General features: G+C 46.3%; 1 protein-coding gene across 1 annotated transcript in view; it reads left to right on the top strand.

Annotated features, from left to right (window-relative positions):
• The window catches only part of SARNP (SAP domain containing ribonucleoprotein), a 738,339-nt gene that overhangs the window by 318,229 nt on the left and 396,070 nt on the right, over positions 1-24,040 (top strand). The gene's annotated exons all lie outside the window — the stretch shown is intronic.

The raw sequence follows: 24,040 nt of genomic DNA, 5'->3' as shown, positions 1-24,040 counted from the left end.
TAAGTGTTTGCGCACGCACCCCAGCAACAACACCCAAGGCCCACCACAAAGGAAACTCCACACAAGGTTATGTATAAAAATAGCCTTTGTATTACACCAAAACACATTAGATAAAAACACACACTTTACAATGTGCCAACAGGCACGGGCAGAATTTACAGGGGATATGTACAAGACAGGGCCACATGGACCACTGTCAGGAATATGCACTTTTAGATTTAGTACTTGGTAGAATTAGCACTTGTAGGAATAGTAATTAGCTCATAGCACATATAAGAATAATCACTGTAGCACAAAATAGAACATAAAGCACACAACTGGTAACAGGTAAGTACCACCTACGCAACCCTAACCACCTTAGGAACAAGTCACGCAGGGAACCAGGACCTCACTAGCACCACCTGTACTAGCAAGAACAACCGCCTAAGTATCACCATACATTTAGGGGTATAGGCATAGGAACATTACACATGATGCATAAACATTCAGAGGTGTAGGGAAGGAAAACACATGATGCATCAACATACATTCAGCGGTGTAAGAACAAGGCACATGACGCATAAACAGCACATTCAGAGGTGCTGCAAAAGAACAATTGCGCCAAACTCACATAAGTCACCACTTGTGACTGTCCCTAGGCCAACTGGCCTTGTTGGGGCTAGGACGCCCTGTGTCCCAGTGTCAGGGGCCTAAATGTAGCAGCTGCCCACTAAGTGCTGGGCAGCTGGGGAAAATGATGGGGCCAACGTGGGAGCCTCGCAGGCTCTGAAGAAATAAAATGTCCCCCTGAGCCTCTCAGGGCTCTAAACAAATGACTGGCCCCTTTGAGACTCGCTGGGCTCTTTGCAAACAATTGCGGGTGGTGAGCCTCGGGGCTCTGCTCAACAAAATGCCACCTCTGAGCCTCCGTGGCTCTAAAGACATAAATGCCCCCACGAGCCTCTCGTCGGCACTACAAACAAATGCGGGGTCATTGGAGCCCCCCCCCTCTGGGGGCTCGAGGAAATGCTTCACCCGTCGGAGTCCCTCCTCTGGGGACTCGGAAATGCACAAATGTCCCCTGAGCCGTGGGGCTCAACAACAAGAATGCCCGGGATGAGGGAGAACAATGGAGGTGCCCTGTACGTTGGAGTCCCTCCCTGGGGGACTCTAATGCACCAATGCCCCTGAGCCGTGCGAGTCCCGCTCGGGGGACTCGCCGTGGTTCAAATGCCTCCCCCCCCCACCCCCCCCTGAGCCTCTCGGGGCTCTAAAGAAACAAGGGCTCCCAGGGGGGAAGCAGCTCGGTCTCAGCCGGGCCGCTCGACCCTCCGTACCTGTGGCGGGGCTCCTCTTGAATCCTCTGCGAGGCAGCAGGCGGGGCTCTCGTTCCCTCCGCGATCCTCCTTCGCTCTCCGGGGCTCTCCCGGGCTCTCCCTAGTACTCGGGAGCCCCGGGGAGGACGCGGCAGGCTGCTTCTTGATCCAGGAACGCGGGGTGGGCTCCCGTCCGCTTCCGGTTCGCTCGAGGCCCTGCCCACGTCGCGCCACTGCTTGCCTGGCTTCCTGTGACTGGGGGCCGCCAATGGCAGCGCGGCCCTTGGTCGGGAGGCGGGCCCAGCGCCCTCGAGGCAAACTCCGGGCTGGCGGTGAGGGAGGGAATCCAACTCCACCCTCCGAATCCAACTCCACCCTCCGAATCCAACTCCACCCTCCGAATCCAACTCCACCCTCCGAATCCAACTCCACCCTCCGAATCCAACTCCACCCTCCGAATCCAACTCCACCCTCCGAATCCAATCCAACTCCACCCTCCGAATCCAATCCAACTCCACCCTCCGAATCCAATCCAACTCCACCCTCCGAAACCAATCCAACTCCACCCTCCGAATCCAATCCAACTCCACCCTCCGAATCCAACTCCACTCTACTACTTACTCTGTGTTTGGGTGCTAATGCAATAGGTCTTGCATATGCAAGCGATTAAGCTATTGGCAATATAAATGACAATGCCATTTATTTCTGACTTAAAAAAAAAAATGTAATAAGCAATGCCAATAACTCTACCTTTAATAATGCAGAGACCATTGCATTGTATCTGCTTGTTCTTTAGTGTCACTATTGCGGATCTCTCCCCTGCTACTGTAGTTAGCCTACGGGAAAAAGGTGTAGATATGGGCTTGGTTATGACCTTGTCCGCAGGCTAACTACAGTAGCAGGGGAGAGATCCGCAATAGTGACACTGAAGAAAAAGGAGGTAACCGGTATGCTCAGATTGAGCACCCAAGCGGTAACTATGGGAGCATGGTTAAGTGTCTAAAGGTTCAGTATTAATACTGTACCACAGGAGACATGCCAGTGTGTGTTTTTAATTGTGTTTGTATTTTCAAATTCTGTTTCCTAGGAATATACGCGATTGTGAGAGATAAATACAGTGGTGGTACTGACCCATGCCCTGAAGAAATTGCCTTTAAATCAACTGGCAATGAAACATGTTGGCCCTCTATGATACAAGGAGGCAACAGAGTGTCTTTTTAATGTGAGCAAACCCACAGCACAGAATAAAGGTGGCTAGCTAGTGTTGGTTGTAGCTCGTTTTTAAACAACATAAAGGGGTCCCTATATGAGAGGATCTTCTTTAAGGGGTCAGTTTTTTGGTGTTCATAGTACCACTTTAATACACGTAACTAGTACATTCACCACTGGTTTTACTATACACGTGCACTTTACCATCACCATTACATATTGTTTGTTTTTTGCTTTATGGTCTGGATGTGCTAATGATGAGAACTTGAGTCCACTGGTGAGTACCAACCAGTTAGACTCCCATGGTGTTGTTTCTGTGAGGCACTCCATACCTTTTTTCACAATTTGTTTCACTCTTGGGATTCACTTGTATAAAGTTTTCAAGATAGTCCACACGGGGTTGCACAACCTGGGAATAACAAAAAAATGTTTTATCTCTACATAGAACTAGGGACCTATCTAGACAGACAGTGTAGGATTCACCACCTTAGCAGCACACATAATTGTGGCAGCTATTGACTGAAATTAGGTTCACGTGTAGTGGTTCTAACTTTCAGGCCAGGTCACCAGTGCAGTGTCACACAAGTGATGCAAACTGGTGCAATGGTTTGACTTATGATTTATTTTTCAATGCAAATGCTCATTTGTGCTGGAAAGTAGACCTAAAGTATCAGACTGGCACTTTGTGATACGTTGTGTCAAGGAGGTGTGCCATGGCTGGTACCTGGGTGATCAAATACAACCACTCATGAGTTTTGACACAAATCTGTATTTCTTAACATTGATAGAGAGGGATTTACATAAAAAAGTATGCCTCCTCTAGGACGGTGTAATGTTTGAGAGAAGTTTTCTTTTCACCAAATGTTTTCAAATGTACATGTTTGCTCAGCTGTACAGTGTGAGAAGTTGGCCTGATATGTGATGTCCACTATTCTAGTGGGCACCTTGTATCAGTCCAAACAACCCTTATGGTGATGGTTGTAAAGTCAACCTTATAGACCAGCTATCCTAGTGGTAGCATGGACAAAGCAGTCTTAGGCTAAACTCAAGAGGGCATGTGAAGCCAGCTGTTTTACCATATGTAACCCCTTTAATACCAAGTGAAAGGACACCACACAGGTTGTATATCAAAATATATGTATTTATTTCTAACACAATCCTCTGAACTCTTTGAGGTCAGAGGCACTAGCACATAACAAGATACTCAATTATAATACAGTAAGTTGCACAAAATACAGTAATGCCCTAGGGGCACTTCGAACCATATACTAAAATAGTGGTATAAGAACCACGTCACGAACAAAGGATAGGCCTAGGGCCTGGAGAATCGCTGGGGCTACGCTGTGCTACCAAAGGATAGGGAGCAGGAGGCCCACGGGATGCGCGTGCAGTGTCTTTACACACACACGTTACCATAGAGTTAGAATGAGAACGAAAGAATTGGAAACTAGTTCTTTTAGGTCACTTCCGGATGGACAAGGACAACGCTACTTGAAAGTTAGACACTAGGATAGTAAATACCCACAGGAGCACCGAAGTACTTGCCTTACCTCACCCACAGGAAGCGAGTGCATAGGTGTCAAAGTGTCGGGTTTCGTCGCTGAATCCTATGGAGCCTTGGAGAAAGATGCTGCAGGCGACCAGGAGGGGAGTGTCAGAGTGGATTCAAGGGCGGATTGAGGATGAAGCGTACCTGAAAGCAGAGGGGACAGAGTCTGGGTCACTAGCCAGTGACCAGGAAGGAACCAGGCGATGTCGCGAAGCAATCAGGTGATGTCGTGAAGCTTGTCTCTGCAGCCACGTGTACCAGGAGGTGTCGACGACGACCAGGAGCTGGATACGGACTGTCCCACGAAGGCTCTCGCTGTCGGCGGTGTCCGCTTCCGGATTGGAGTCAACAAGCCTTGGCAAAGGCAACCCACGCAGGAATTGAAGATGGCTTACTGATCAGACCAGCAAGGTCTGATGGACTCCTCCTTTTCAGGGAAGCACGGGCCAGTCTGGAGCAACCAGACCAGCGGTGTAAATCAAAAGGTTCGTCGTCACAGAGGCCACTAGCCAACGGGCAAGTGACCGGACAGACGCGTCGAGCAGGAAAATGCAGAAGGGCCCCACGCAGAACTCGTGGAGCTGGATTACCTGCTAGGTCCCTCCTATGGGTGGGACCAGGGAAGGGAGTGGTTACCCCCTTTTCCTTTGTCCAGTTTCGCGCCAGAGCTGGGGCTGGAGTGCCCCAGCACTGGTTTGAACTAGACTATGCATGGGACACCTTGTGTGCCCCAGGCAGTGTCTCATTTCATTCAGCCCTCCCTGCCCCAATACACTATAGCCTGTCTGGGGTGGTGCTAGCATCTCCCAAGACAGGAAACCTATTGTCCAAGCCTCCCTCGCTGGAAGGGATCCCAGCAGCAGGAGGTCAGACTTGTGTCTGTGGCAGCAGCATCCATTTTGTGATGCTGAGGCTCTGGTTAACTTTAACCGGGATTAGTAGGAACAACATGTCTTCTCCCTCTAGAAGGGTGGAATGCTACCCCATCGCCAGAACTGGCGAGGGGGTAGTATTCCAAAGCGTATGACACCTTACACGACATGTTTTGCCAAACCAAAGTTAGCAATTACCGCGAGGATTATAATGCACTTGAGAGTATATGGTATGGCAATATCATGGAACAGCTATAGGACATGGTTCCGAAAGCTGCAGACAGGCTCAGCTCATGCTAGAGCACCATCTCACATAAAACCAAGCACTCTGCCTTCAGGATTGTTAAGGCCTGCCATAGGAGTGACGTATAGGTGCATATGTGTCTATATATAATGTTTGGTATAGGAATACTATACCTAAGCAAGGGGTGATTACACAACCTTGCCCCAGCTGAGTGATTAGCCAGTTGTCAGTTTGGATGGCCAGCCAGGGGTGGCATAAGATATGCTGAAGCCCAGGTAGGCCTTGGGTGCACCTATGCCCTGGGTACCTATGGTACACTATACAGGGACTCACAAGAGTGACCCAATATCCAATTAGGTATGTACCTAAGGTACATGGAGTCCATTTTATAGAGCGAGCAGATAGCCTGGGGCCTTGATTAGCAGGATCCCAGGCCAACTAAGTCGAAAACCAGCTAAACACAAGGCATAAAATCTGGGGTAACCATAGTCCGGTATCCACTTTCCTACACACAGCACACATGCAAACATGGAAAAGTGTTAAACTTTCTAATCATTTAATTTGTACTGGAAGGTTGCCACTACATATTCTATGTATGAGACACACACCCTGACGGAAGAAATTGGGCAGATTCATGAAACTTATATGCTGTAATTACTGCAAGTACAAAACGACTGTCTCTTTATGATATTCCTTGCATTGACTTTGATATTACAGTCATTAATAAAGTATGTTAAAAAATAAATGTAAATGATACACACACCCTGGCACTATGGGTGTGTGGGTGCCGCAAGGCAGCCAAAAGTGTACAAGTACAGTAGGAAGGAGAAATAGCAGGATATCTCAATAGATATGGTGCTGTTCTGCGGTCTCCTTTTGAGTGTGGTTGCTGCACTACATTACTTCACTTCTCTGTAAATATGCCACTAAATATTTGTGCACATTTTGTGGCAGCCTATGTGCGCAAAATTGTTGAGTAATGAGTTGCATTTCAGTTTCAGGTGGGTCCTCCTAGCACTATGAATGCATGTCACAGTGCCCAACTGCACCAATCACGACAGCTCTCGGACTGTCTAGTTGCACACCTAGACATTTGCAGTGATCGCATTACCTAAAGGATCTTTCATAGCACAAGAGTGCATTTCTTATTGATTAATTTAGCTTGCACTTATGTTTTTTATTTAAGGCGTGTACGTTACATTGTATTCAACTTTAGCACTTTAACCGCTGAGGGTACCTTTACATGTGAACATGTTACTGTGGCCGAAGCCCCTTGTGAAATCTGAGGATCTTTTCTACGCAGACTGTTTCTTTATATTAATTCTTTCTTAATGAGGTGAAAGGTAGCACCTCGGATCTCTGTGCCTGAACAACAAAGATATAGTGTTCGCCAGGAGAGCCCCTGCACGGGTGACACAGAGGAGAGCTGGAGGGGGGGGGGGGGAGAGTTCGGCGAGTAACGGAGGCAGATCGGGAGGAGACGTCAAGGCTGAGAAGCAGAGGGAGCATGCAGATGCGAAGGGAGCGGCGCAGAGGACTGGGCAAGAGTGAGCATGGGAGTTGTGAGCGAGAAAAGAGTAATCGATGGGCGGGCGGCTAAAGGTGAATGAAGTGACTGAGTCCGGGTGGGAGGAGCAAGTACAAAAACCTAACGAGAGGCGTAACTTGAAGATAGAGGGGCTTATGAGATGAACCAAAAGGAGAGAGGGGAGCGGCGGGAGAAGGGAATACCAGCGGGAGGAAAGGAGAGACGAGGTGGAGAATGAGGAGAGGGACAAGGCTCCGTGGGAGGGGGAGCAAAGGGGAAACACAAGAAGAGAAATGTAAACCAAAGTAGATGGAGGTGACGACCGACATGGAGATACGTGAGAGCAACGGAGAGATAGGAGAAAGGAACTGAAACATGAGTGGGCCTCGGGATTGTTAGAGAAACATGAATATAAGAGGAGAGAAACAGGGACGAGCTAAGCACCTGGAAAACAAGAAATGATTTGTGTGCCATGGATCTGTGACACTAATCAGTGAGTGAGCTCTCTAAACAAAGAGAAGGAATCCTGCTGAAAAAAAGCAAACGTGTGTCTTTAGATGGGTGACACGGACAAAACAAGCTCTCGGCATTGCTGTGAGGGGGGCGGGGGAGCGGCAGCCTTTGAAGTCTGATGCGAGGCACAGACAAATGGTGGTGCGCGATGTGCACGCGGTAGGGCGGGGGAGCGGCAACCTTTGAAGTCTGATGCAAGGCACAGACAAATGGTGGTGTGACGTGGCTGGCGATGGCGTGCACGCGCATACATCACATGAACTGTACGTGATCCGCAAGTTTGGTAGAGTTTTTTTTAACTGTAGATACACAACAAATATATCTGTGGGTCAAAGAAAAGGAGAAATGTGGTTCTGCTGTGCAACCCAACGTGTGACGCAACTAAAGCAGACTACCAAGTGACTCATGCAAAATTATAACTAGACACACTAAAGTCCTAAATTAGGAAAAAAGGTGCCCATCAGTTCCCTTCCGGTACCGCCCTTGTCATCATCTGGGCTCTCCTTTCCCAGGAGGAAGAGTGATCTGTCACGTGATCTCAATTGTAACAGACAGAAGTAGTATATGGAGGGTGGAACCTAAGAGATGTACTAGGGTAACTGAATTGCAGTGCGTAAATGTGAGAAAAATAAGTGCATAATAAAATTGGGTAAAATAGAGTAGAACGGACAATTTTAATGAAATCTCTCCATTCTCCCAATATTAAAAATATCATTAAAGGACAGATTTAACAAAATATTTGTCTGCGAGTAGGGTCAACATGTTTCGGCAGATGTAGCTAGAATTATGCTGGTGCCTTCTTCAGGACCAGATATTAAACTGCTACTGTAAAAATTAATAATAAAGATATCACCTGTATATTATGCAGGTCTTGCTCAGTCCTCTCCAACAACTGAAGAGCAAGTGTACGTCAGACACAGAAAAATACACGTGGAACCACAGGGATGGAAGAGAAAGAAACATAGAAGTGCTTTTCAGCCATATTAAACACATTAAGCACATTAATTTAGATTGAATATGGAAAACAATTCCATTATCCACACATAACCTCACTTACCTATTTGGTAGGAGGAAAATACCTCACCCCACCTGGCTGCAGCTCAGGTGTGTGGAGCACCACTCTGGTAAAAACAGAACAAACAAGACAGACACACATTAAGACATTCACAGGCTCAGTAAACAAATCATTAGATGTCCGAAATCATCAAAGAAAAAATTAGATGTCCAAAATCATCATAGGGGCTCTTGTCGTCTGTGGACCCCTTTAATTTCTCCATCATTTTTTAAGTATACTTAGAGTACACTATACAGGACTTCAGTTACTCACCTAAACATAACAATGAAGTCAGTAGTCCTTTATACATTATGCTCATGTAGAGCTTAGCAGCAGATCAATATTGGTAAAGAGAGCTGCTGGAACGACTTACAATAGCATCCGCTATGCTTAACGTGACAACCACAACAGATTTCTAAGCGTGCTGGACTCGCAGACCTGTTATGCTATGCTCGGAGGAAAAAACGCTATATCGAGTTAGTTACAGTAAACTCAACCACTCAGCTGCCAGAACGACTTACACTAGCCTCCGCTATACTTAACGTGACCGCCACGAAGGATTTATAAGCGCGCTGGACTCGCGGACCTGTTGTGCTCGGGGGAAGCGCTATATCGAGTCAAAATAAACTCACTCTGAAGTTGAGCGAGACAAATGTAAGAAACTTCTGCGAGGCGTGAAAGCTAAACTTAGAGCAGAACGCTATGTTAAGGTGGGCGAAACCCTCAGCGAATAGTACCAACCTTTCCGTCGGTACACCGGGCCACCCTCTGAGCAATCTGGGGGGGCGCCGGTGCACCGCCGTAGAGCATATTTATCTTTACGGCTCCACAGTCACATGACAAACCATGGGACTAGATCTAGTAGGATTACTTAGAATCGAGAGAAACTAATCGGTTATATTATCAAGCTGAAACGTGCCTGTCCTGTGCCTTTCTGGCGATGCTCACACTCAATGTCCTGTGTCTACTTGCGCGTGATCATATACACGCCGAGAGTCATCAGCTGATTGAGATTGTAGTTCGATATTAGAACTACAGGAAGCCCGCGTGCTGATGGGGCTTGTAGTTTATTGTGTAAAAAGAAGGCTCTAAGTTCGAGACTGTAGTTATCCAAAACTAGATTTTGAAGTTAAAAAGGGACCAACACTAATTACAAAAAAAAGTAACCCGACAAAAATCTCCATAACTGAAGTCAAACCACCACCATTTTGGTACTCTGCTTCAGTTAGTTACGAATTCAACAATACTTGTATTGTATGTCAAACTAGAGTGTTATCAATAGAGTTTTCATAACTGAAGCAACAAGCAGATGATTCTAAAAGTAGGCAAAGTGGAATGAAATGCCAAGATTGTTGGTTAATAGAATCCCACGAAAACGCACATCTCACCCATACAGGTCAACCGGCAGAAACCATGTTTAAGTGCTTGTACTGTAAGCTTCTTTTTTGTGAGAGTTTTTTAACTGCCTACTATAATCTCGCCTATCTATCCCTGCGGGATAGAATAGTCGAGACCTAAAAACGGTTTGCTCGTAATCATCGACCTCTGCAATGGTGAAGGAGATAGCCTCACAGTTGTCAATGTTAGCACCTTTAAAAGTGCATTTTAAAGAATGCTTGGCAGGATTCCGAAATAACCCATTTTGAGAATTTTATGAAAGAGGTCATTTCAGTTGCCAAAAGGCCTAGCTTTTCTGTGAAAAAGACCTGTGTTCCCAGGCCCATTTTCCTCCTAAATAAGGAAATAAATAAATTGGTGCGGGAACAATTTTTGTGTAGAACTATCGAAAGAAATAAGAAAATATGCTTGCTAAAAAGAAGGAGAAACAGAATTAGGAAGAAATTCAGAAAAGAAAAAGAAGACTCACTCTGGATACAACTTCGGGAGGCCGCTGTATATGGCAAAATAAGACAATTTTGGTCTCTCATTGGCGAGGGTTGTGGAGTAAGAGTTACCTCTCTCCCCATTCCCATTGCTGAATTATCTTGGGTCATCTACATTTCCAGCTTGTATGCTGGGAATACTGCACTGGTAGATTATAAGGAGTTTATTGAAGAAGATGAGTTTCCTGTTGATTCCCCCTCGGAGAAATCCATTGAATTGGCCATCAGGGATATGCGCTCCTCTGGAGCAATGGGGCCTGATGAACTTCCCATCTCAGTATTGAAGCAAGATCCTATCTCATGGAGTAAGATTCTTTTTCCTCTATTTAGATCTTGTTTCATTAGCAAAATTATACCATCTTCTTGGAAGGGGAGCATATTGGTCCCTCTGTTTAAAAAGGGCGATAGGGATAATCCAATGAATTACCGCCAGATAGCCCTGCTTGATGCCATTGGTAAAGTCTTTGCCAAATGTCTCCTTTCTTTAATAACAGATTGGGTTGATGTGAATCGGATATTACCCCTTGAACAAACTGGCTTCCGTAAGGGTCATGGCACATTGGATAACCTTACAGCCCTTCAGGTGATTACGGACAAATATATAAGAGTGCGGGGGGGGGTGTATGCGGCTTTCATTGATTTCTCCACAGCATTTGACAAAGTTGACCGTCCCTTGCTGTGGAGAAAATTGTTTGATTTGGGCATGCCTCCTCCCCTACTAGATCTGGTGCGATCCCTACATACGGACACTTGGTGCCGAGTTTTACAAGGAGGAGAAAGGGGTTTATCACGGGTTATCCCCTCCATTAATGGATTAAAACGAGGCTGCCTTCTTGCACCCCTACTTTTCTCCCTGTATATTGCTGATCTACCTGCTACCCTTTCATCTTGTGTTGGCATAGCCCCGGTAGTGGGGGGATCTTCCATTTCCTGCCTACTATATGCAGACGACATTCTTATCCTGGACCTAACTCCCAAGGGTTTGGCCAATCGCCTGCAGGCTCTACATCTGTTTGCAGAGTCCCATTACATGAGGATAAATGCCTCAAAAAGTAAAATTATGTGCATTACAGGGAAGAAAAAATCTAAATCTGAGAATTTTGGTTGGGCAGTAGGCGGTCAGAAACTGGAGGTGGTTAAGACATATACCTTTTTAGGAAAAATAATTTCCGCTAACTTGAGTGAGAAGCCTCATATTGATAATAATTCTCGTAAAGCCAGATCCCAAGGCAAAAGTCTGAGTGCCCTTTACTCCGCCACAGGGAGAAGACATTTTGCTTATTTATTGGAGGTTTTTAGGGCAAAAATTCCTCCAACTCTCCTGTATGGAATGGAACTGGTCGACATAAAGCATTGGGGCTTTCTGCAGAAAGTAGAAGGAAAAGTATTAAGGTCTATTACATCTCTTAACCCGGCCTGTTCTGTGGCAGCATGCAGAATGAAATTCGGGCTCCGTAGCAGCTGGGCGCAGGGCCTATCAGCTTTGGTTCGATGGGTTGCTAGCCTCGCTAGAGGTGAAATGGGGTCTTTGAGATTCCTTCTTAAAAGGGAATTGTTGGGTAATTTAAAAGAGTACTCTCAAATTGTTAAGAACTTCAGAAAGGCTGTGGCACTTCTTGAATTAGAAGAGAGTACTCTTTTTACTATCTTTCCTTACAATTTAAAATCCCTTTTGAAACAGGCGTCATGGGACTTATGTTTCATGTTGGATAAAAAGTCTATGCAAGCAAAGAGGGGAGGTGATCTCCTTGTTAACTCATACTCTATGAAGCTTGCCCAACCCTATGTCGCCTGGAATTTACCCCATGGCATTCGGAGATTCTGGTTTCTTTTAAGGCAAGACTTGTTACCCCTGAACAATCATATGGCAAAATGGTATGGGTCTTCTTCTAAATGTAATTTTTGTTATATATCTGTGCAGGATCGTTCCCATATATTGTTCATTTGCCATGTATTGCGTCCACTTCGGTTGAAGTGGATAAAACCAATATGTCTGGAATTGGGTATCCTTAATATGAATTCTTTTTTACAGGCATTATATACTCCTCCAAATGAAATGTTTTGCCTCAATATTTTTAACTTTTTTAAATGTTTTTTAGCTATTTATTGATGAAATATGGAGGTCTGTGACGTTGATTTTCTTGTATGTGGAAAGTGTTGTAGTTGTCATTTCATTCTTTGAATAATGTGTATTTGTATTTGTTGTATTTTGTTTTATGTGGCCCTCTTTTGAGAGCCAAAACATAATAAAATTAATTGAATTGTGCATTTTAAGGAGAGTTTATATATTATAGCTATCCCACTGCCGCGCTTGATACGGCGATCGTGCTTTAGGATGCAACAAAATCTTGTGGGAGAGCTTCTAAAATCTCTGGGGCTGAAGACACATTCAGCCAAGTTTCTGTAAGATACCAGGCTTCCGGTTGTTTGTCAACAAGACATTCATCCATTACATATTTGGTTGCTGAGCGAACTGCAGTTGAGTAAGAAGTTCAGTTTATGCTTTTTAACCAGTGTTCTTCTTTAGTCTGATTGAACGGGCAGCGAGAACATAGCAATTGGTCTGTCTCCACGGATAGGGTGTGGCAACAGGCTTCTGGGGTCATCAAAGCTAGCTCTTTAAATCAATCCGCTGTATATCTAAGAGCCTGCTCATTAGTAAAAATGGCAGGGGTCCTGGCCACGGCCGGCCGCGGACTGGCGCAGACGGGCTTATCTTTCGCACTGCACTCAATGTCAGGTGAAGTCAGGGCCAAGACGCAAGACGTGTCAGTTAATGTATGGGGAGTGAAGTGGAGCCAGGCAAATCCGGCTCTGAGGTGCTACAAGGAAACAAACGGGGAAAGGTATACTGAGGGAGCCAGGCTTCTTCCAGCAATAAGTGATTACAAGGAAATAAAAATTGGAAACAAATGGGATACTGAGGGAGCCAGGCACTTCCCAGCAATATGTGTGTACAAGGAAATTAAAGGTATTTAAATCAGTGCATACAGCAGTGCAATAAAAAAAACACACAACACTCCTACCCGAGTGAAACGCACTCCGGGTGAGTGGGAGCACAAAGAAATCGGCGCTCCTACCAGGAGAGTTGAATCGTTTTCTAAATACTTGAATGCTCATTTTGATTCACTAGAATGTCAGTCTAAAGTCTATGACCCTTTAGTGCAAAGCATATCGGAAGGAGGCTAATCAGGTATATAAGCTAGCAATCAAGAAAGCAACATTATCTTTCGCTCTACATAAAACAAAAAATAAATAAAAGCGGTTGTTTTCTTTGTGGGTAAAGAACTGAGAGATCGCCCTAAACAGTTAGATAATATGCCTTCTACTTAAAAGTGTCATCAGTTTCCCCTTTTTTGTATAGGGAAGTTCTCTCCGCTTTCAAGCCTCTGTCTCGTGAGCTACGTTTGCAGAGTACCCCACTTGCTGCTTATCATCCAGACTGGTCTAAAGTCTGTAACAATGTCTTGTCTGCCCCTAGGTGATGAATAGTTTTTGTCGGTCGTGTTATCCAACAAATCTTTTGGCTCCCCTTGGGACCAACTTACTCCTAAAACAGAAACTGTTTCTTACCAGACTAGCTAGCTGGTGATTATTAACGCGTGATTATCTACCGTTCTGGGCCCGACTAACTGAAATTGAGCTGTTATTGGTCTGTTATTCCTTTACTAAAAAGGTCGATCTGTGTATGTGCATAGTGCACTATTAGTACGCCTGCTCATTACCCGACCAGCATTGACTAATACTGGCCACTAGAGGGCAGTCTTCACCTTTGTTAGGAAGATGATGATAAAGAATTGTTAAGGCTCCGATTTTTTCAGAATTAGTTTCTCCTTTACAGAAACAAATGCCGACTTGTATGTAATAGCGCTCCGTTATAAATAATCTCATCATGTTTGTAACGCGTTTTTAAAGTAGCAGATTTATGCGATGTTGTCAGACTTAATTCTGTAGCTGGATTTATTTGAAGTTTACCTTGAATTGCTTAAATTCAGTTCTTTTATTTACAGTGTGAGTTGTCATTTTAAAAAGTATATTTTGCTTATTTTAATTGACAATTTACGGTTATACGCCCTTAAAGGTAACCATCTCGCCTTGGTGGGGGTGGGGGGGTGGGGGGGGCTCGTTTATTTTTAATCCTGCTCAGTCTCTGCTCCCACTTGGAAGCAGCTTGAGGCGTTTCGCTGGCACTTGTTCATTTAAGTTATTGTCCACGGTAACTCTTTCGATTTCTACTAAGCATGTCGTGTTGCTAAAGGCTGCTCAAAGTTGTTTATTGCAGTGCGAGCCCTAGAGGGGACCAAATGCGTCACATTGCGTGCGATTAAGAAACTCAGCTCATTTAATAATGAAGCATGCTGCAATTTGCTAATTTTTTTTTAATGGAAAGGGCAGAGTTAGTTCCAAGGTTGTATAGTGTATTGATTTCCAGCCTTCCCATATGCCTTATTCGGGCGTAACCTTTCTGTTCTCATTTGAAAAAGTGGCGTGTGTGGCTTCAACGGGTGATGTTCTAGGCCTTTTTTTTTATTTGCTTTGTCGAAAACGCGCCTCAAACAAGAACACTATTTAAAGCCGACCTTCGATGACTGAAGTTAACGTTTGGAGGAACTGGAGAACAGAGGTTACCAGTCTTTTTCGGTTCTTTTATTTTTTTTATTACCATTTTTGGGTGATTTTCATATTGTATTATGGTGAAACAGTGACACTGAAAAATGGCAGAGCTGTGTTTTGACAGAACCAAGCGTTAAACATGTCTTCATCCTGCGATTAACAGCAGACATTTAGGAAAATAAATCGTCCCAAAGAAGCGAGATGTGCTTTATAACGCTGTACACATTAGCGGAGCAAACCGACAGCTGTTTAATGTGAATAGGGGCATGCATCGTGGAGAAACTGCTGGCCAATGACCAGCCTGCCCTAGTTTAGCCTGACTGGGACAAATACTGTTTCGATGCTCGAATGAGTGAGCAAGTGAAGACCTTCCTCATCTGCCCATGTGTACCTCTGCTCCTTACACAACTACTAGCTACACTAGTGTGTGCAAAATCTGCCTGTTGAAAGAGAGCCGGTGTGGGGGGGAGTGCTTGTGAACAGTTCAATTGATTACTCTATTAATCATCTCACCAGTCACTCTAAAAATATTAGTATGATTTCAGACGAACCCGAAGATCCAAATCAGGCTGATTAAAGTCGTGGATCCTCTGGCGGTTCATAGGAGAAGGCGGAACATCATTAATTGTAGGCATACTCCATAAAGGTCTTTTTTGCACTGCAGGTTGATGCTTCTAGCCCACGATAAGCAGGAGGCTTCGCTCCTCCACCTGGCCTTGCTGATGAACCCAAAGCTCGAGCTTACAGAAGTAGGCAAAAGTGGCTCCAAAATACGGGTCTTGAGGGCTTTATCAATCAATCCAGTTAGAGAATATAGTTCTACCATTTTCGGACTGAACTAAAACATTTCCTGGTCAGTGCCGGTAGATAGTCAAGGTGTGATTGTCTATTTTGTAGGATGTTTTACTTCATTCCTTACTAGGTATCGTGATTTTCTGTTTTACCAGTGTAGGCAACTGCAATATTTGTGTCCAGTTACCATCCTCCACTAGCAATTGAACGAGGACTGTGCTATGCATATGCTTCCCTCTTAGCAGGTAAACTTTTCAAATTATGATTAATGGGGCACCTTCCCTGCGTGATCGGCAAGCCGGTTTTGCAGCGCTAATACATTGTCTTTTTGGTGATTGTTTCCCTAGTATTATGCCTTGACCGCTGCTCACCGGTGACTGATATTGCTATTTTACCTGCTCTTTGCATGATTGAACCTCTCCTAATGGTACTCCTGGCCCGGTTTATTTAGTGCTGTTTCTGTGAATAAACCTTTCATAATGATACTACTGTTCCTCCTCTCACTATTCAGACATCACTTATGTGTGTGAACAGTACTGTTGTAATGCGACTGCTTAACCTCTGCTCCTTGGTGGAAGACACTCCTGTGTGCTCTCTGCTGTTGGTGTGAATAAACTTGTTCTAAAGATTCTCCTGTGCTTCCGCTCACTGGTAGAAGACATGCCTGTGTGCTCACTGCTGTTGGTGTGAATACAATTTTCTAAAGATTCTCCTGTGCTTCCGTTCACTGGTGGAAGACATGCCTGTGTGCTCACTGCTGTTGGTGTGAATACACTTGTTGTAAAGATTCTCCTGTGCTTCCGTTCACTGGTGGAAGACACGCCCGTGTGCTTACTGTTCTTGGTGTGAATACACTAGTTCTAACGAGTCTCCAGTGCTTTCGCTCACTGGTGGAAGACACGCCTGTGTGCTCACTGTTCTTGGTGTGAATAAACTCGTTCTAGCGAGTCTCCTTTGCTTCCGCTCACTGGTGGAAGACACACCTGTGTGCTTACTGTTCTTGGTGTGAATACACTAGTTCTAACGAGTCTCCAGTGCTTTAGCTCACTGGTGGAAGACACGCCTGTGTGCTCACTGTTCTTGGTGTGAATAAACTCGTTCTAACGAGTCTCCTTTGCTTTCGCTCACTGGTGGAAGACACGCCTGTGTGCTCACTGTTCTTGGTGTGAATAAACTCGTTCTAACGAGTCTCCTTTGCTTCCGCTCACTGGTGGAAGACACGCCCGTGTGCTCACTGTTCTTGGTGTGAATACACTCGTTCTAACGAGTCTCCAGTGCTTTCGCTCACTGGTGGAAGACACGCCTGTGTGCTCACTGTTCTTGGTGTGAATAAACTCGTTCTAACGAGTCTCCTTTGCTTTCGCTCACTGGTGGAAGACACGCCTGTGTGCTCACTGTTCTTGGTGTGAATAAACTCGTTCTAACGAGTCTCCTTTGCTTCCGCTCACTGGTGGAAGACACACCTGTGTGCTTACTGTTCTTGGTGTGAATACACTAGTTCTAACGAGTCTCCAGTGCTGTAGCTCACTGGTGGAAGACACGCCTGTGTGCTCACTGTTCTTGGTGTGAATAAACTCGTTCTAACGAGTCTCCTTTGCTTTCGCTCACTGGTGGAAGACACGCCTGTGTGCTCACTGTTCTTGGTGTGAATAAACTTGTTCTAACGAGTCTCCTTTGCTTCCGCTCACTGGGGGAAGACACGCCCGTGTGCTCACTGTTCTTGGTGTGAATACACTCGTTCTAACGAGTCTCCAGTGCTTTCGCTCACTGGTGGAAGACACGCCTGTGTGCTCACTGTTCTTGGTGTGAATAAACTCGTTCTAACGAGTCTCCTTTGCTTCCGCTCACTGGTGGAAGACATGCCTGTGTGCTCACTATTCTTGGTGTGAATAAACTCGTTCTGAGTCTCCAGTGCTTTCGCTCACTGGTGGAAGACACGCCTGTGTGCTCTCTGCTGTTGGTGTGAATAAACTTGATCTAATGACACCGCTGCACCTCTGCTCCCAGGTGGAAGACACCCGCCTGTGTGCTCACTGCTGTTGGTGTGAATACACTTGTTCTAAAGATTCTCCTGTGCTTCCGCTCACTGGTGGAAGACACGCCCGTGTGCTTACTGCTGTTGGTGTGAATACACTTGTTCTAAAGATTCTCCTGTGCTTCCGCTCACTGGTGGAAGACACGCCTGTGTGCTCACTGCTGTTGGTGTGAATACACTTGTTCTAAAGATTCTCCTGTGCTTCTGCTCACTGGTGGAAGACACGCCCGTGTGCTTACTGTTCTTGGTGTGAATACACTAGTTCTAACGAGTCTCCAGTGCTTTCGCTCACTGGTGGAAGACACGCCTGTGTGCTCACTGTTCTTGGTGTGAATAAACTCGTTCTAACGAGTCTCCTTTGCTTTCGCTCACTGGCGGAAGACACGCCTGTGTGCTCACTGTTCTTGGTGTGAATAAACTCGTTCTAGCGAGTCTCCTTTGCTTCCGCTCACTGGTGGAAGACACACCTGCGTGCTTACTGTTCTTGGTGTGAAAACACTAGTTCTAACGAGTCTCCAGTGCTTTCGCTCACTGGTGGAAGACACGCCTGTGTGCTCACTGTTCTTGGTGTGAATAAACTCTTTCTAACGAGTCTCCAGTGCTTTTGCACACTGGTGGAAGACACGCCTGTGTGCTCACTGTTCTTGGTGTGAATAAACTCGTTCTAACGAGTCTCCTTTGCTTTCGCTCACTGGTGGAAGACACGCCTGTGTGCTCACTGTTCTTGGTGTGAATAAACTCGTTCTAACGAGTCTCCTTTGCTTCCGCTCACTGGTGGAAGACACGCCCGTGTGCTCACTGTTCTTGGTGTGAATACACTCGTTCTAACGAGTCTCCAGTGCTTTCGCTCACTGGTGGAAGACACGCCTGTGTGCTCACTGTTCTTGGTGTGAATAAACTTGTTCTAACGAGTCTCCTTTGCTTCCGCTCACTGGTGGAAGACATGCCTGTGTGCTCACTATTCTTGGTGTGAATAAACTCGTTCTAACGAGTCTCCAGTGCTTTCGCTCACTGGTGGAAGACACGCCTGTGTGCTCACTGTTCTTGGTGTGAATACACTTGTTCTAAAGATTCTCCTGTGCTTCCTGTGCTTCCGCTCACTGGTGGAAGACACACCTGTGTGCTTACTGTTCTTGGTGTGAATACACTCGTTCTAACGAGTCTCCTTTGCTTCCGCTCACTGGTGGAAGACATGCCTGTGTGCTCACTATTTTTGGTGTGAATAAACTCGTTCTAACGAGTCTCCAGTGCTTTCGCTCACTGGTGGAAGACACGCCTGTGTGCTCACTGTTCTTGGTGTGAATACACTCGTTCTAACGAGTCTCCAGTGCTTTCGCTCACTGGTGGAAGACACGCCTGTGTGCTCACTGTTCTTGGTGTGAATAAACTCTTTCTAACGAGTCTCCAGTGCTTTCGCTCACTGGTGGAAGACACGCTTGTGTGCTCACTGTTCTTGGTGTGAATACACTCGTTCTAACGAGTCTCCAGTGCTTTCGCTCAATGGTGGAAGACACGCCTGTGTGCTCACTGTTCTTGGTGTGAATAAACACTTTCTAACTAGTCTCCAGTGCTTTTGCTCACTGGTGAAAGACACGCCCGTGTGCTCACTGTTCTTGGTGTGAATACACTCGTTCTAACGAGTCTCCTTTGCTTCCGCTCACTGGTGGAAGACACGCCTGTGTGCTCACTGTTCTTGGTGTGAATACACTCGTTCTAAAGATTCTCCTGTGCTTCCGCTCACTGGTGGAAGACACGCCTGTGTGCTCACTGCTGTTGGTGTGAATACACTTGTTCTAAAGATTCTCCTGTGCTTCTGCTCACTGGTGGAAGACACGCCCGTGTGCTTACTGTTCTTGGTGTGAATACACTAGTTCTAACGAGTCTCCAGTGCTTTCGCTCACTGGTGGAAGACACGCCTGTGTGCTCACTGTTCTTGGTGTGAATAAACTCTTTCTAACGAGTCTCCAGTGCTTTTGCACACTGGTGGAAGACACGCCTGTGTGCTCACTGTTCTTGGTGTGAATAAACTCGTTCTAACGAGTCTCCTTTGCTTTCGCTCACTGGTGGAAGACACGCCTGTGTGCTCACTGTTCTTGGTGTGAATAAACTCGTTCTAACGAGTCTCCTTTGCTTCCGCTCACTGGTGGAAGACACACCCGTGTGCTCACTGTTCTTGGTGTGAATACACTCGTTCTAACGAGTCTCCAGTGCTTTCGCTCACTGGTGGAAGACACGCCTGTGTGCTCACTGTTCTTGGTGTGAATAAACTTGTTCTAACGAGTCTCCTTTGCTTCCGCTCACTGGTGGAAGACATGCCTGTGTGCTCACTATTCTTGGTGTGAATAAACTCGTTCTAACGAGTCTCCAGTGCTTTCGCTCACTGGTGGAAGACACGCCCGTGTGCTCACTGTTCTTGGTGTGAATAAACTCGTTCTAACGAGTCTCCTTTGCTTTCGCTCACTGGTGGAAGACACGCCTGTGTGCTCACTGTTCTTGGTGTGAATAAACTCGTTCTAACGAGTCTCCTTTGCTTACGCTCACTGGTGGAAGACACGCCCGTGTGCTCACTGTTCTTGGTGTAAATACACTCGTTCTAATGAGTCTCCAGTGCTTTCGCTCACTGGTGGAAGACACGCCTTTGTGCTCACTGTTCTTGGTGTGAATAAACTCGTTCTAACGAGTCTCCAGTGCTTTCGCTCACTGGTGGAAGACACGCCTGTGTGCTCACTGTTCTTGGTGTGAATACACTTGTTCTAAAGATTCTCCTGTGCTTCCTGTGCTTCCGCTCACTGGTGGAAGACACACCTGTGTGCTTACTGTTCTTGGTGTGAATACACTCGTTCTAACGAGTCTCCTTTGCTTCCGCTCACTGGTGGAAGACATGCCTTTGTGCTCACTATTTTTGGTGTGAATAAACTCGTTCTAACGAGTCTCCAGTGCTTTCGCTCACTGGTGGAAGACACGCCTGTGTGCTCACTGTTCTTGGTGTGAATACACTCGTTCTAACGAGTCTCCAGTGCTTTCGCTCACTGGTGGAAGACACGCCTGTGTGCTCACTGTTCTTGGTGTGAATAAACTCTTTCTAACGAGTCTCCAGTGCTTTCGCTCACTGGTGGAAGACACGCTTGTGTGCTCACTGTTCTTGGTGTGAATACACTCGTTCTAACGAGTCTCCAGTGCTTTCGCTCAATGGTGGAAGACACGCCTGTGTGCTCACTGTTCTTGGTGTGAATAAACACTTTCTAACTAGTCTCCAGTGCTTTTGCTCACTGGTGAAAGACACGCCCGTGTGCTCACTGTTCTTGGTGTGAATACACTCGTTCTAACGAGTCTCCTTTGCTTCCGCTCACTGGTGGAAGACACGCCTGTGTGCTCACTGTTCTTGGTGTGAATACACTTGTTCTAACGAGTCTCCTTTGCTTCTGCTCACTGGTGGAAGACACGCCAGTGTGCTCACTGTTATTGGTGTGAATAAACCCTTTCTAAAAAATCTCCTGTGCTTCCGCTCACTGGTGGAAGACACACCTGTGTGCTCACTGTTCTTGGTGTGAATACACTTGTTCTAACGAGTCTCCTTTGCTTCCACTCACTGGTGGAAGACATGCCTGTGTGCTCACTATTCTTGGTGTGAATAAACTCGTTCCAATGAGTCTCCAGTGCTTTCGCTCACTGGTGGAAGACACGCCAGTGTGCTCACTGTTCTTGGTGTGAACACACTCATTCCAATGAGTCTCCTTTGCTTCCGCTCACTGGTGGAAGACACGACTGTGTGCTCACTGTTCTTGGTGTGAATACACTCGTTCTAACGAGTCTCCTTTGCTTCCACTCACTGGTGGAAGACATGCCTGTGTGCTCCACTATTCTTGGTGTGAATAAACTCGTTCCAATGAGTCTCCAGTGCTTTCGCTCACTGGTGGAAGACACGCCAGTGTGCTCACTGTTCTTGGTGTGAACACACTCGTTCCAATGAGTCTCCTTTGCTTCCGCTCACTGGTGGAAGACACGCCTGTATGCTCACTGTTCTTGGTGTGAATACACTTGTTCTAACGAGTCTCCAGTGCTTTTGCTCACTGGTGGAAGACACGCCTGTATGCTCACTGTTATTGGTGTGAATAAACCCTTTCTTACAAGTCTCCTGTGCTTCCGCTCACTGGTGGAAGACACACCTGTGTGCTCACTGTTCTTGGTGTGAATACACGCTTTCTAATGAGTCTCCAGTGCTTTTGCTCACTGGTTGAAGACACACCTGTGTGCTCACTGTTCTTGGTGTGAATAAACTCTTTCTAACGAGTCTCCAGTGCTTTTGCTCACTGGTGGAAGACACACCTGTGTGCTCACTGTTCTTGGTGTGAATACACTCGTTCTAACGAGTCTCCAGTGCTTCCGCTCACTGGTGGAAGACACGCCAGTGTGCTCACTGTTCTTGGTGTGAATACACTTGTTCTAACGAGTCTCCAGTGCTTTTGCTCACTGGTGGAAGACACACCTGTGTGCTCACTGTTCTTGGTGTGAATACACTCGTTCTAACGAGTCTCCAGTGCTTCCGCTCACTGGTGGAAGACACGCCAGTGTGCTCACTGTTATTGGTGTGAATAAACCCTTTCTTACAAGTCTCCTGTGCTTCCGCTCACTGGTGGAAGACACACCTGTGTGCTCACTGTTCTTGGTGTGAATACACTCGTTCTAACGAGTCTCCAGTGCTTCCGCTCACTGGTGGAAGACACGCCAGTGTGCTCACTGTTATTGGTGTGAATAAACCCTTTCTTACAAGTCTCCTGTGCTTCCGCTCACTGGTGGAAGACACACCTGTGTGCTCACTGTTCTTGGTGTGAATACACGCTTTCTAATGAGTCTCCAGTGCTTTCGCTCACTGGTGGAAGACACACCTGTGTGCTCCCTGTTCTTGGTGTGAATACACTCGTTCTAATGAGTCTCCAGTGCTTTCGCTCACTGATGGAAGACACGCTTGTGTGTTCACTGTTCTTGGTGTGAATACACTCGTTCTAACGAGTCTCCAGTGCTTTCGCTCACTGGTGGAAGACACGACTGTGTGCTCACTGTTCTTGGTGTGAATACACTTGTTCTAACGAGTCTCCTTTGCTTCCACTCACTGGTGGAAGACATGCCTGTGTGCTCACTATTCTTGGTGTGAATAAACTCGTTCCAATGAGTCTCCAGTGCTTTCGCTCACTGGTGGAAGACACGCCAGTGTGCTCACTGTTCTTGGTGTGAACACACTCGTTCCAATGAGTCTCCTTTGCTTCCGCTCACTGGTGGAAGACACGACTGTGTGCTCACTGTTCTTGGTGTGAATACACTTGTTCTAACGAGTCTCCTTTGCTTCCACTCACTGGTGGAAGACATGCCTGTGTGCTCACTATTCTTGGTGTGAATAAACTCGTTCCAATGAGTCTCCAGTGCTTTCGCTCACTGGTGGAAGACACGCCAGTGTGCTCACTGTTCTTGGTGTGAACACACTCGTTCCAATGAGTCTCCTTTGCTTCCGCTCACTGGTGGAAGACACGCCTGTATGCTCACTGTTCTTGGTGTGAATACACTTGTTCTAACGAGTCTCCAGTGCTTTTGCTCACTGGTGGAAGACACGCCTGTATGCTCACTGTTCTTGGTGTGAATACACTTGTTCTAACGAGTCTCCAGTGCTTTTGCTCACTGGTGGAAGACACACCTGTGTGCTCACTGTTCTTGGTGTGAATACACTCGTTCTAACGAGTCTCCAGTGCTTTCGCTCACTGGTGGTGACATGCCTGTGTTCTCACTGTTCTTGGTGTGAAAAAACTTGTTCTAATGACACTGCTGTACCTCTGCTCACTGGTGGAAGACACGCCTGTGTGTCGCCTGCTCTCGGTGTGAATACACCAGTCCTAGTGATACTCCAGTGCTTCTACTCACCACTGGCAGACAGTGTATTGTACTCGCTGCTCTTTGTGTGAATACACCTCTCCTAATGATCCTCCATTTGAAAGAAGGGCACACCAGCGATTGCGGAATCGGAGCATCATGCCGGACACCAAGAGCCTCAAATTTACATAATGTAAACTAATTAACAAGCATTCTCCTGTGAGAGCCTGGAACGCGGTTCAGTTATTGGTAGGTGAGTGTGCCCACGCGCGAGAACAGTATGTTTCCCAGTTGTCGATGGTTGAGACCCATTGACCCAGACTGGTCTTGCCCAAAGACTCCTATTTGTAAAATGCCCGCCCATATCCAAATACCCAAACGTGTCCGAGTCCGGCATCGGTCCTGTGCTAACCTGCACCAGGGTAGGCCTTAAAGGCGCCGCCCAGCGCAAGTGCTTAGCGCCGCAACTGCAGCACAATAAAGGCAAGTAGTATATCCTTAAACTTCGCTTTCTTCTGCTTCCGCCTTGAAACAGATGCCTGCTACGAAGTAGTATGTCTAAAATCACGCTGAGCATCAGCGGAAACCCGATC

This window comes from Lissotriton helveticus, chromosome 1_1 (assembly GCF_964261635.1).
Source record: "Lissotriton helveticus chromosome 1_1, aLisHel1.1, whole genome shotgun sequence".
In the NCBI taxonomy this organism is placed as follows: Eukaryota; Metazoa; Chordata; class Amphibia; order Caudata; family Salamandridae; genus Lissotriton; species Lissotriton helveticus.
This window is presented reverse-complemented; position numbering and strand designations above follow the sequence as displayed.